Source organism: Cetorhinus maximus, chromosome 15 (assembly GCF_964194155.1).
Source record: "Cetorhinus maximus chromosome 15, sCetMax3.hap1.1, whole genome shotgun sequence".
Classification (NCBI taxonomy): domain Eukaryota; kingdom Metazoa; phylum Chordata; class Chondrichthyes; order Lamniformes; family Cetorhinidae; genus Cetorhinus; species Cetorhinus maximus.
In genome coordinates, this window is record NC_135893.1 from 47,337,977 (window position 1) to 47,347,534 (window position 9,558).

A 9,558-nucleotide genomic window follows, 5' to 3' on the forward strand; every position below is an offset into this window, starting at 1 on the left:
CCTGTGCAATGTAGGAACTCCAGGATCCTTTCCGTGTCCTCAATAGGGGAGGTGGCGGCATAGAAGTATTGTCACTGGACTCGTATTCTAGAGGCCCAGGATAATGCTCTGGGGACCTGCGTTCGAATTCCACCGCAGCAGATGGGGAAATTTGAATATTAAAAAAAATCAGGAATTAAAAGTCTGATGATGACCATGAAACCATTGTCAATTGTTGTAAAATCCCAACTGGTTTACTAATGTCCATTACGGAAGGAAATCTGTCATCCTTACCTGGTCTGGCCTACATGTGACTCCAGAACCGCAGCAATGTAGTTGACTTTTAAATGCTTGAATGAGGGCAATTAGGAATGGGCAATAAATGCTGGCCTAGCCAGCGATGCCCACTTCCCATGAACAAAAAAATATATAACCATTTGTGCAGGAAGTCTCATCAGCTGCAGCAGCGTGAGCTCTGGGTTTCGGAGCTTGTGCAGTAGCAGGTGCTGCTGTGGTGCATCCATAAGTTTGAGAGCTTTTTGGATAGCACATTTATAGATGCGGTCAACCAGCAGCTTAAGAGTATGCAGCATGAGAGGGAATGGGTGACCACCAGACAGTCAAAAAGAAATAGGCTGGTATTGGTATTGCAGGATTCCCCTGATCGCATCCCACTCTCCAACCCACGATTCAGTTCTGAATACTGATGAAGGTGATGGTTGATCTGGGGAGTGCAGCCAGAGCTAAGTCCATGGCACTATGGGTGGCTCAGCTGTACAGGGGGTACAAGGAAGACTGGCAGATCAATAATGGTAGGTTCCTTAATTGTTAGGGAAATGGATAGGCATTTCTGTGGTCGCAGACATTAATCCAGGATATTGTGTTTCCTCCCCGGTGCCAGGGTCAAGGTTGTCACTGAGGAGCTGCAGAGCACTTTGTGTGGGGAGAGAGAACAACCAGCAGTCCTGGTGCACATCGGAGCCAACGACACAGGTAGAAAGTGGAATGTGATCCTATAGTCAGAATTTAGTGAACTAGGTGGGAAATTAGCCATCAGGGCCTCAAAAGTAGTAATCACCAGATTACTCCCAGTTCCACGTGCAAGTGAGTATAGAAATTGAAGGATAAAGCCAGTGAATGTGGAACTCGAGAGATGGTGCAGGAGGGAGGGCTTTAGATTCCTGGGATATTGGGACCGGCTTTGGGGGTGATTGGACCTGTACAGACCAGTCAGTTTTCGCCTAAACAGAGCTGGGATGGAGTTCCTTGCGGGCAGTTTGCTAGTGTTGTTGGGGAGGATTTAAACTAACTTGGCAGGGGCATGGGAACCAAAAGGAAATATCAGGGAGGAATACCAAGGTGCACAGAATACTGGCAGAGATAGATAATACCAGAATAGGAATCGTAAATTAATAGGTGGGACCAGAATAAAGGAGAAAGTAATAAAGTCTAAATCAGGGTCAATGTACATACGTGTGAATTCACGGAGTGTGGTAAATAAGATTGGTAAGCTACAGACGCAGATTGCCATGTGGAAATATGATGTTGTGGTGATAACAGAGACCTGCCTTAAAGAAGGGCAGGACCGGGTGTTAAATATTCCTGGATACAGGTATTCAGGAAAGATAGGAAAGGAAGAAAAGTGGTAGGGGGGTTCTGGTGGCAGTATTGGTTAAGGAGAGCATTGCAGTGCTGGAAAAAGAGGATGTCCCAGAGGAGTCACGGACAGAATCTATTTGGCTAGAGCTAAGGAACAAAAAAAGTGCATTTACATTGCTCAGTGTAGTCTTTAGGCCACCAACTAATGGGAAGGATGTAGGGGAGCAAATTTGCAGGGAAACTATAGAGAGATGCAAAAATTATACAGTAGTAATAATGGGGGCCTTTCAATATCCAAATATTGACTAGAATTGTAGTAGTAAAGGGCAGAGAGGTGCAAGAGTTCCTAGAATGTGTTCAGGAAAATTTTTCCACAGCAGTATGCTTCCAGTCCAATGAGGAAGGAATCACTGCTAGTCCTGGTTCCTAGGAATGATCAAGTCTCAGTAGGAGAACATTTAGGAGACAGTGATCATTGTATCATAAGATTTAGGCTGACTATGGAAAGGGACAAAGAACAATCCAGAGTAAGAATAATTAACTGGGGGAAAGACAACTTCACTGGGGTAAGAACAAATTTGGGCCAAATAAATTGGAGTCAAAGGTTGGTAAGAAAAATGTAGCTGAACAACATGGTTACCTTCAAAGAAGAGATAATTCAGGCACAGTCAAGGTATATCCCCTTGAAAGGGAAAGGTAGGGTAAACAGGTCCAGAGCTCCCTGGATGACAAAAGAGATAGAAATTAAGATAAAGAAGCAAAAGTGTGCTTATGACAGGTGTCAGGTAGAAAATACAATTGAGAACCAGGCTGAATATAGAAGGTTAAGAGGGAAGGTGACAAATAAGAGAAACAAAGAGGGAGCATGAAAAGAGACTGGCAGCTAACATAAAAGGGAATCCGAAAGTCTTCCATAGGCATATAAATAGTAAAAGGGTATTAAAAGGAGGAATGGGACTGATTAGGGCAAAAAAGGGGATTTATGCATGGAAACAAGGGGCTTGGCTGAGGTATTAAACAAACACTTTGCATCAGTCTTTACCAAGGAAGAAGATACTGCCCAGGCCATGGTGAAAGAGGAGGGAATTCAGACACTAGAAGGGTTTAAAATTCATGTGGTGGAGGTATTAGACAGGCTGTCTGTACTGAAAGCTGGTAAGGCACTGGGACTGGATGAGATGCATCCAAGGATACTGAGGGAAGTGAGAGTGGAAATTGCAGAGGCACCGGCCATAATTTTTTGGTCTTCCTTAAATTCGGGGATAATGCTGAGGACTGGAGAATTGCAAACATTACACCCTTGTTCAAAGAAGTGTGTGAAGATAAGCCCAGCAATTACAGACCAGTCAGCTTAACCTTGGGGTGGAGAAATTTCCAGAAACACTAGGTAGAATTTACGCCTCATTCCACTAATTGCAGGAGTGGGCTTGAAAAACAGAATTGTACCCGCTGGCCACAATGATGGATTTTCATGCTGTATCATCTGCTCCCCGCGTCATTAGTTATGTGTGCATGGAAAACATGCCGGCCAGCCTCTGATTCACCCGCCCCACCATCAGCTCACTGCTTCCTAACTCTGGGGGCCATATTTAAAGTGCAGCTGTGCACAACCTCCACAATGTCAACAGCCCAAAACTGCTTCACCCAAGACATGGTCCCAAAATCCAAGAAGATGCAGCCCCAAATTCAGTGGAACACCCGTTCGACGCAGTCAAGGCCCACTGCCATGTCCTCTACCCTTCCCCAGGCCGCAGGAGCTCCAGCAAGCTCACCAATCTGGTTTGGGAGGAGATGGCAGTGGTGGTCAGTGCCAACGCGGTCCAGAAGAGGTCAGCCACCCAGTGCAGAAAGAGGATGAATGATTTCATCTGCTCCGCCAGGGTATGTCAACCATCTCATCACTCTCAACTCACAAACCTATTACACATTTGCTGATATCTCACACACTGCCAGCTCAAGAAACATCCCCACTCACTCTCTAATACACCCTCACATTACCATCTGGGCTCATTTACTCCGGAGATTTCATCCTCATCCCATCCATGCCTTCCCTTACCACCCATACATGCCAGGTGTCCTTATCATCTGTCCTGGCATGCACCTTGCTCACATTCCATCTGTCTTTATGCAGGATAAGATCACGTACAATACAAGGGAGAGGTCCTAGATGGGGGGTGGAGTGCCCAACATCAAAGCCCTCAGAGTTTGAGGATTGAGTGACTGACCTGGCCAGAGAGGACATTGACTGTGCCTGCACTGATGGTGAGGTTAGCAGCACACACCCAAGTGAGGATCCTCCATCAGTTCATCCCTCAGACAGCCATATTGTAAATGCTTTGTCTTGTTCTAGAGTTGCCTACCATGCACTCGCCTTTCTCTTATAGGCGCATGTGGAAAGTGCCCAACAGCATCCAGAAAGCCTCATCTCCAGTCCCAAGAACACCATGAATGAGGAATTAGAGGAAAGCACCAAAGAAGACCTGTCACAGCGCTCACCCACACACTCCACCAGCACAGAGACACACACCTCCGTGGGACCCAGTTTTAGAGCAGTTCTGATCCACAGCAGGCGGCCACAGTGATTTCCCAGGTTTCTGGCACTCAGAGGACTGCTGGAGGCCACAGTTCTGCTGAGTCAGAGTCAGCTAATGAGCCTCAGGACTCGGTCCAGATTGGTTGCTGGAGCTGCAGCGACAGTCAAGGGAATATCAGGAAGGGATGTTGTAGTGATTGAAGACATAGCTTTTCTTAATGCTTATGAGGGGTCACATGATTGTTCTTGACGAATGAGCCCTAAGTGCGGGGAATTGGGGAGGGCCGGGGGAGCAGAGCTTTCTAGTCGGGACCTGCTTCAAGCTGGTAGCTTCTGGAAGCGCTCCTTGTAATAAAGTTATCTGTTTTAAGGAGAAACCTGTCCAGTACATCAAGTCATTACATTCGGCGACGAGGATGGAATACCTCCGATGCTGCACTGCACCTTGTGAATGTGAGCGTATCAATTCTTAAGGAAAGAGAGAAAAGTATACTCACCAGTCATGCCACTCTTTGGCAGAATCGACCTTCATAATGCGATTATGGAAGACTGGAGCCAGTACGTAGATTTTTATTTCGTAGCAAACAAAATTATCGTGGAGGTGAAGCAGAAAGCAATTCTTTTGAGTGTCTATGGTAGCAAGACATATAACCTCATCTGCAGCCTGACGGCCCCGAACGCACCCAATTCTAAGGGCAGGATTTTATGCGTCGGCGAGCGGGGACGGGGACTGGGCCTGCTCGCCAACGTGTAAAATGACGCATGATGAAGTCAGGCGGAACCCCCGACGTCACCGCACCCCATTTAAATTTTCCAGTAGGTAGGGGCGCAGCAGAATCAGCTGCGCGCCCGCCGATCTGTCAATGGCCAATTGAGGCCATTGACAGAGTCAATTAAGTAATTCAAGGACCTGTCCGTCCAACCTTAAGGTTGGAGCCCCGGCACGAATTAGAAAAAGCATGAAACCTCATCCACAGGCAATATGAAGTTTCATGTGGGTTTTTAAAAATTTTAATAAAGTTCTTGTAAAAATTATGGACATGTCGCAACTCATGTGACATTGTCACATGAGGGGACATGTTAGGGAAAATTTATTTTTTTATATTTTATGTTAAAATTTTATTTTATTTTTCTGTTTTCAGCTTTTTTACATTTGGAGCTGATCTTCCTGAGGCTGCACATCGATTTTGGGATTCCCCCCCCGCCTGCACAGGAAATGCATAGCGCTTCCATGTGGATGTCACGCTGGGCGGGCCTTAATTGACCCATAAAATGGCACCGCTCCTCCAATCGGAGGCGCCAATCAGAAATACGCCTGTGCGCGCCCACCCTTCAAGTACGCCCCCGACAGGGGGAAAATCCTGGCCAAGATCTTATAGTGAATTGTAGGCCTTGTGAAGACGCACTTTCAGCTGAAGCCTCCTTAATAACACAGAGGTTTAAGTTTAACTCCAGAGTAAGGGCTCCGAGAGAGTCCATCGCAACCTATCTAATGAAGTTAAAGTAGTTGACAGAACACTGCGACTTCGGAGACACACTCAATGATAAGCTGTGGGACTGATTAGTTTGTGGAGTTCATGACAACGCCATTCAGTGCTATTTACTCACAGGGGTTGAAATCGACTTGTGGCGTGCCATGGAAATAGCACTATCGATGGAAAGTGCTGTGAGAGACTCACAGGTTTTACAACACATACAACATGGCGCTGTTCTTCAAATGGAGCGGGAAACTACTGCTGGGCATGGGGCAAAAACTAGAGACACAGCCTTGAAGTGAGAGACAATATCTGCTGCTCAAAAAACAAAAAGCCCTAATTTCAGCATTTCAGCAGCAACTCCAAGGTTAATCTCTCATAGATGTCGGGGTAACCATGTTCCGGACCCCTGCAGATTCTAGGAGGCGGAATGCCATTACTGTCATTAAAAAGGTCATGTAATAAAGTAATGCAAGGGAAATTTGAAACAGCCCAAAAGGCAGCAGACCAAAATGATTGACGTGAATAATATAACAGAACCTGAAGCTGCCGATACCGCATGGGTGTGGAGTGCGCATACTGAAAGCTCCCTGAGGGTAGGGAGCTGAAGAATTTTAAACCAATGAGTAAAGGTTTTAAAAATCTGGAAAAAATGTACACGCAGTGGATTCACTCACCTTAACGTGTATATTTGAAAAATTCTGCCCAAAAATTTTTATTTTTTTTATTTAGCTGTGGAAACCTCATTGCCCCGTGGGTGAGGTTTTCTAAAAAATCCAAAGGCCGCCTGGCCGATTCGCCTGCCTGCCAACCAAAAGGTTGGATGGGCAGTGAGAAATAGCACTTAATTAATACTTAAATGGCCTTAATAGGCCTCATAATTGTTGGCGGCCTGCTACCGACTCTTGTGCATGCCCACCGACCAAAATATTGTGCGAGTGCGTAATGACGTCAGGATGCTCTCCTGATGTCAGCATACGCTATTTCACACTCGGTCATGTCAGGCATGTGCCCACACGTCAAGCTGAAAATCCTGCCCCAAGTCTTTTTTGGGCATAATTAATTATTTTAGCCGTTTCTTGCCAAACTGGTTAACAGTGTTAGCACTAATACACTTATTATTGAAAAAGAACCACTGTTGGTCATGGAATTTGCAACAGGAAGAAGCCTTTGTGAAAGTTAAGAGGCTATTACATTCATCACGTCTACTGGTACATTATGACCCAGCAAAAAAATTAATATTAGCCTGTGATGCTTCACATTATGGTGTGGGAGTTGTTATCACACAGGATGGAAGGTGGTTCCGGAAGGCCAATCAGCTATGCCTCCGGAACCCTCTCTGCAGCCAAGAAGGGTTATCCCCAACTAGGGAAAGAAGTAGTAGTATTCGGAGTGAAGAAATTCCACCAGTACCTGCATGGATGAAATTTCACCATTATGTCGGACCATAAACCATTCATGAGTTTATTCCATGAGGATAAGGCCATCCCGCCAATAGCATCAGCAAGAACTCAAAATTGGGCTTTGATATTATCTGTGTAAGAGTATACCTTTATGGACAATCCTGGCTTACATATTGCAAACACGGACGGACTCAGTCATCTCCCGTTACCAGATAGCATTGTACATGTTCCAATGCCACAAGAAGTTGTGCTTGTATTGAACTTCTTGGACTCTTCGCCTGTATGCAAAGCAAATTAGAAATTGGACAACAGAGATCCAATTTTGTCGAAAGTCCAAGACCTTCTATTGACAAGGGTGGACAAATCCACCAGTGTCTGAAGAGATGAGACAATCCCATGCCCATAGAAGAGAGCTAAGTTGTCAAGATGGAATCTGGTTGTGGGGGTCAAGAGTTGATGTCCCTTCACAAGGAAGAGAGCCACTCTTGACAGAGCTTAACACTGCGCATCCCGGCATATCGGAGATGGAAATGCTTGCGCAAAACTAGGTCTAGTGGCCAGGCATTGACAGTGACATTGAAAGCATGGTCAAGCACTGTTTCCATTGTTGGCAACAACAGAAGTTGCCTGTTTCAGCTCCACTGCATCCATGGGAGTGGCCTGGTTGACCCTGGGCTAGATTACATATTGATTATGTAGGTCCATTCTTACATACCATGTTTTTATTGACCATAGATGAGCATTCTAAATGGATGGATGTATATGAATTTCGATCATCGACACCGTGTGCAGCTTTGGAAAAGCTATGTCAATGTTTTAGTATACATGGCCTACAGGAAGTCATAGTTTCGGATCTCGGTACAGTTTTTACTAGTACAGAATTTCAGAGATTCATAAGTTTAAATGGAATCAGACATATTAAAACATCACCATATCATCCCTCATCAAATGGGTTAGCTGAAAGAACTGTACAAACCTTGAAATCAGGAATGAAGAGGTTATCTAAAAGTACACTAGAATCTCGACTTTCCTGTTTTCTTCTCAATTATTGTACAAAGTCTCATTCAACTACAGATTCTACTCCATCTGAATTATTGATAATACACTGCCTATGTACAAGGTTAAATCTGGTGTTTCCAAACTTAGCGGGGAAGAAAGAGAAGAATCAAAGTAATCAATAATGGAATCATGATGTTCATAGCAAAGCCCAAAGATTCACTGTCGGAGATAGTTTTCTTGTGGGATTTTGAAAGTGGACCTTGTTGGGTTCCTGGTACAATTGCCTAAAAAACTGGTCCCTTGTTATTCCAAGTGGAAGTGGAAGACCGAATTGTTTGAAAACATATGGATCATCTTAGGAGTAGAGAGACATTCCAATAACCAACTAATTCCGCCTGTGATTAACGTCGAACCATTAATCCCTGAGGCGACAGATCGACCTAGAATAGACATACCCGATGTCTCTATAGAATTGCCTGACCCTGAACTGCCACTTTCAAATCATGTATTTGATGATGCTGTTCCCGATCATGTTAAACCAGTGCGAGAATCTCAAGTGGTAGAGCTATACCATTCTAACCGAATAAGAAACTTAATCTTTAATCACCTGACCTATATATATATATATATATATATATGTTATGTATTAATATGTTCTTTGTAAATAGGGAATGTAAAAAAACTAAAGGAATAGGAAATATAGTGATTAATGTTAAAGCTTTTCCTACTGCCTATTAGGCATCACATGATTGTTCTTGATGAATGAGCCCAAAACGTGGGGAATCCGGTTGGGCGGGGAGGGGTGTTGGAGCTTTCTGGGCATAGACCTGGTTCAGGCTGGTAGCTTCTGAAAGAGCTCCTTGTAATAAAGTTACCTGTTTCAAGTAGAAACCAGTACGTCGTCATTACAGATGTCAACTGCATTCCTCAGATTGCAATGGACAACGGAAGAGTCTGTCCACCTTCAGTCTGAGGTGATATTCCAGCATGCCAATGCACCAAGGTCAACACTGGCAGGTTGGCGGCTGCCATGGAGACCTTGGTCCAGGACATCGGTCCTGCACTGATGGCATTGCTGTAGTCCTTGATGGCATCCATCAATGGCTACACAAGAGGGGTTGGTGCTCCTAGATCTCACACCAGATGCCCCTTCTTCTCAAGGAGTCAGCCAAGGGCACTCGGGCACCTATAGGGTGGAGGACTAACAGCTCGACAAGCCCGGACCATCTATCCAAGTGACTCCGTGTCTATCTGGCTGATCCAAATCCCCTCTTCCTGAGACCCCCATCACTTCCAGCTCCACAGGTCGAGGGTGCACCTGCACCACAGCAGGACACCCAAAGCAGGCCGGGGCCCTCCAGGTCTCGGCCCTCCAGAGGACGCTCGACAAAGTCATCACAGACAACAGGGCACAGCAGTCAGGAGGCTGCTCCACCTCAGCTGTGGGTGTCAGGGAAGCACCAAGACGCAGCGTAGGGATAGGAAAGTTAAAAAGATTTGGGAGCACAATGATGACACGGGTATTCACAACATGTATATAATTCTGTACACAAATGTAAATAGAATCATA

General features: G+C 45.2%; 1 long non-coding RNA gene across 1 annotated transcript in view; it reads left to right on the forward strand.

The window, feature by feature from the left end:
• Positions 1-4,949, forward strand: part of LOC144690649 (uncharacterized) — a 139,988-nt gene extending 135,039 nt beyond the window's left edge. The window contains exons 2-3 of the long non-coding RNA XR_013578924.1: positions 881-972; positions 2,614-4,949. This is a non-coding gene — a long non-coding RNA (uncharacterized LOC144690649). The remainder of the gene's footprint in view (positions 1-880; positions 973-2,613) is intronic.
• Positions 4,950-9,558: the final 4,609 nt, after the last annotated feature.